Source organism: Hesperophylax consimilis, chromosome 5, assembly GCF_061612785.1.
Source record: "Hesperophylax consimilis isolate HC1 chromosome 5, BYU_Hcon_1.0, whole genome shotgun sequence".
Classification (NCBI taxonomy): Eukaryota; Metazoa; Arthropoda; class Insecta; order Trichoptera; family Limnephilidae; genus Hesperophylax; species Hesperophylax consimilis.
In genome coordinates this window covers 7,113,882-7,118,739 of record NC_142840.1, presented here as the reverse complement: position 1 = coordinate 7,118,739, position 4,858 = coordinate 7,113,882, and the positions used below count along the sequence as shown (strand labels likewise).

Sequence of the window (4,858 nt, the reverse complement as noted above, 5' to 3'; positions counted from 1 at the left end):
TTACACGGTTTACAGCCAATGAATCCATATGTATTTCAATTTCCATACTGTGGTTTGGTTTACTTGATTTACAAGTGAATACTTTGGTATAAATTATTAATAAATTTTATTAGATACTTTATATTTATTTTCTTCAATTGAAGATATCTATTTCGTACATCAGAGAGAGTTTTATTATATGTTGAACACAGTCCCCTAAGACAAAGATTTTGGTTTGAAAAAGTTAGCACTTACAATGCCTTTCTCATATAAAATAAAGTTGGTTGTTTTCAGGTGAAAAAATGTAACAAGCAGTAATTGTTGAATGAAACACTAGTATATATTGAATTATTTCGCGGATAAGAGATAAGCCGCCATAGCTCAGTGGTTAGAGCTGTCGACCGAAGATCGAAGGGACACGGGTTCGAGTCCCGTTGGCGTCATGTATCCTTTATCAGGAGATTTCTCAATGTGGATGAGTGTTTCAGGCGAATAATTATTGCTTGGAAAATAAGTTGTAAATTGTTTTTCATTAAATAAATTGTACGAACGTTTGTGACGTCTAGATGCTTTCAAACCAATAATGTTTAGTAAATCCGGACAGTCAGTAATGTCGCTAACGATTTTTTATAGCAAACTCGTATTTTATGAATCCGGACAGTCAGTAATGTTAACTTACGATTTTATACAGCAAACTCGCATTTAATAAATCCGGACAGTCAGTGATGTAGCTTACGATTTTATAAAGAAAAATCCCCTTTAATACATCCGGACAGTCATTAATATCGCTTACGATGTTATATAGTAACAACGCATTTAAATATTGTCTACGTACGCTCAATTTGTTGTTTTGTTTGTTTTTAGAATTAAAAAACTTCAAAGTTCAAAGCTTCTGGCTGTCCATCATTGCACAGCCATTTTTTTCAGATCCTAATGATGGTAGTAGAGATAGTAAAATTACTGTCAAGAAATTCGTAACCGGGAAAGCGTTTTTTTTTATAAATAATTTATAAAAAGTTTATCCTTAAAATTTAAAGGTTTACATTTATTTTAGAAATTATTTTGTATTAAGATAAGAAAAATGTAAATTGTTAACTATCGGCCCTTACTTAACCAGATTTTTTTTATATTATTATTATGAATAACTTACTCTCGAAACGTTTTTCCTTTCCCCGAAAAACTTTTGATATTACTGATTTTGAGGGTTACTGATTATTTCATGTGAAAAATATAGTTTGACGACGATAAAAGTATCAGTAGTTTAAAAAACGCACGAAGCAAATGCTCCGCCATGCCACGGCTCTGATTACACTGATCGCTTATTACGTAGATCGCAGATTCTGTTTATTCAGCCATATTTTGCGGGCGATTTTAATTAGATCCCTCCCGTCTGCCGGACCCCAGAGCGGGGGCCTAGAGCGGGGACCTACGGCGGGGCGGGGGCTCGGAGCTGCGGCGAGTGGCTCTGACACCCCTCAACAAATAACACCCGTCCGCTAAATGTAATACAGGCCAATATGATAACCGAGATATAAACATAATTCGTTGAACTTCTAACACTCGCGGTAATATCCATTCATCATAACTACGAAGTATTAGGCCTAAGTTTTAACAGCTTGTTTTATTTTTGTTCCATGAAAATAATTGAAAGGTTTTGCGATGACTAGTCAGTTTCCATGATGATTTGTATCGTTGTACATAAATATATTTTTCCCATTCTCTTATACTATATACTTATACGAAAAACGCCGAGAACAATGGTGGTAGCGAGAATGAAAACCTAAATAAATAAATAAAAAAAACATTACTGTTCGACGGTGACCGGACAATTCAACACATTTTTAAAAAGTGATATAAAGTCATGAAAAGCGAAGAAACAAAACATAGGCTAAATAAGTTACTTGAGGTTAGGTTTATAATTAGTTTTTTTCATCGTTTTGAAAGACTTCAAATCTCTTTTTAAATGTACGTTGAATCGACGTTATCATGGAACCGTTTCACATGTAACTTCTTCATCATGGATATAGTATGAACTAATAATAATAGCAAATGCAGCTATCCCAAAAATGAAATATTTGGAGTAAATTGAAAACACACACGCGAAGGTTGCCAAGTTTAACACAAAAATCAATTTTACGAACACAGCTCACTGAGTAAAAACATAGATTTACAGAAACAAAATGAAGTACCTATACAAATTTTACTTCGATAATTTCGAAGAAAAAAAATCAAAAATCTCACTCTTTTTGATTCTTATTGCTGATATTTTAAATACGTAACGAAAAGTAAAACTTTCCGACCAATTTTATTGCTAATTTCTGATCTTAATTTTTGCTAATTGATTGATCCGTTAAATCGCGTTTTGTGGTTATGGTTATGCCCTCGTAGAAAATTACTTGAATTATTGTGTTTAATTTTTTAAGCAAGTCGTAACAGTTAAACTACACTCTCCGGTATTTACGAGGAAAAGATACACAGTCATTTCATTAAACCCTAGCCCTACTTCTCGGTTATACTTAACCCTAATCCTGGATTCAGTTTAATAGGTTGACTAAATATTTAATGTACAACTTCTCGCTAGGAATATCACAGCCATATCTATTTTAAAACATCAATAAACATGACAAATGGTATGATGTTACTATCAAAAATGCCTTTCACTATTAGATTTCTGCCCTTGGTCGGTTCTCCACCCCTTCTATTTCCCCCGCCAGAAACCTCAAAACCCTTGTAGCTCCCAGGGTCTTTATGAATAATTTATTTGAATCATATGAAACTCAATTGCTGGCAGTTTGTTTGAATTAAAATACGCCTGATATAGGATTGCGTTTCATGCAGAACATTAGCTCATAAGTGAATTCGATTACCAGCGAGTCTATTTGCTAAAATTTTAAACTGTTGCGTAACTTTTGATCAAAAACATTTTGTGTATTTATGAAATTGTGTTTATTCCAAGTGCCCCGGGATGTGGTCGGTGGGTTTTATTAAAAGCGAAAATTCACAATGTTCAAAACTTATAACCCGTGTAAAATAAATACATATACTTCCGACAGAATAATAAATAATCAAAATTTGACTTGTCGTTACGACGTTTGACGTTGCTCGAGGATCAATACTCTTTTTAGAAAACCTTAAGCATCATCATCTTGTTGTTCATATATCGCATCTAGTCCTATTTGTAAATACTAAAAAATGTTTTTTTATGTGATACCTCACAAGATCGCCGCTATCTGTACAGTTAAAATGCAGGGGAGCTATGTCACCACTCGGTTGGGCTGCGTTGAGAGACCGATTAAAGTAGGGGCTAAAGGAAGGGATTTATTATTGCGGAGATTAAAGAGACCCGGATTATATGAAGGAAGAAAAACAGATGCCAGTAACTCTCGGTCTTATACAAAAACGAGTCGAAGAAGCGGCCCGTTGTCATGAAGCCAACATCAACTGTGAATGGGTGTTCCGCTTGTGTACGTTGAGTTTCACGCACGTGCACCGGGAATCAATTCTTCTGAAAGCATGCTCCATTTAAATACCTGTAGAACGGACGAATGCTCACATTACGTCTGTGCATTAGAGAAAACAATTGGTCTGTTAACAATGGATTGTCAATCAGACGGACTGACCTCCTTTGCACAACATCAAGTAGTTTGTTTTTGGGGTGTTATGCCGTGTTGCGCTAACTCCTTCTTTAGCCGACGTTTATCAAGTAGGTTTATCAAGTATTGCGAGGCTTCAACCCAGAGGTGGCTCTTAAATTTTTGTACAAGGTTAGCAGCTGGTTAGGAAAAAATCTTTGGCTCATCCGAGAAACAAAACAAAGACACAAAAGTCAGCACGAATTTTATGACGCCATTGTTGACCATTCGAGTTGCTTGAGCAAATTTTCCGCCTTTTACGACTAGAGAAAACATCATATAAATATGTTCTATTGGGAAATAGAGACGAAAAGTAGAGAGAATAATTGTTTTTCTGTTAAATCTTAGAAAATGTACCACATGTCGCACTAAACTAAACACAATAATGAACCTATTTGAACTAAAATCTGTAGAAATTAACATAGCATAGTATTGTTCCTTATTCCTTTCTGCCTTGTTTATACATGAAATTTGTCTTACTGTTAACAAATAAAGCATGTTATTTGCTGTTTACGCAAACGTAGTTTTATTTATAAGTATATTGTTTTGATGCTGCTAAACTTATGAAAATATAACGAATAGAAAACACCAATACATTATTTTATTTTAGTTTTAAGCGCATGCCGGTTTATTATATACATAACATACGATTTCTTTAATAATTTGATTCCGAAAATGGTGACCCTGTGGTGCCTTCAAGTAGCTACCTGCTCGTGCCCTTGGGACAACTAGCCTCTATGTGACATCTGGGCCAAAATATTTTTTTTCGCAAGAAGTTTCTGATTTTTTTTTAAATATGAAATTTTTGTAAACGATGATTATTCAAAAAAGTTCTTTTTAAAGTTAATAATAGTAAAATTCACGCTGAAAAGAAAAACCGTGAAAACTTTTATCCACAAAACAAAAAAAATTTGGCAATATGCATGTTCCTATTTCAATATAATATATATATATTTGGTTTAAGCTACACTACTATAAACATCCAGTAAATTATCGTAAAGATTGTTTACCAGTTGTGTAAAATTTAAATTAAAACACATTACAGAAATTATTTAATTCTGAATTATTTTGCGCTAAAGAGTACAATATCTACATTTACCGTGTACATATAGCCAACGCCAACTCATGAAAAATCACGGGTTATTATAATTGTAAGATTCATGAATCTGAATGTAATTGTAAAATATTCGCCTCACGATCATTGCATTATTTACAATAATAAAATATATTTTTTTATAGAAATGTTA

The 4,858-nt window shown here is 33.6% G+C and overlaps 1 non-coding gene across 1 annotated transcript; it reads left to right on the top strand.

Moving 5' to 3' along the window:
* Positions 1-349: 349 nt before the first annotated feature.
* Positions 350-422, top strand: TRNAF-GAA (transfer RNA phenylalanine (anticodon GAA)). The gene has a single exon. It is a non-coding gene; the product is annotated as a tRNA-Phe (tRNA).
* Positions 423-4,858: the final 4,436 nt, after the last annotated feature.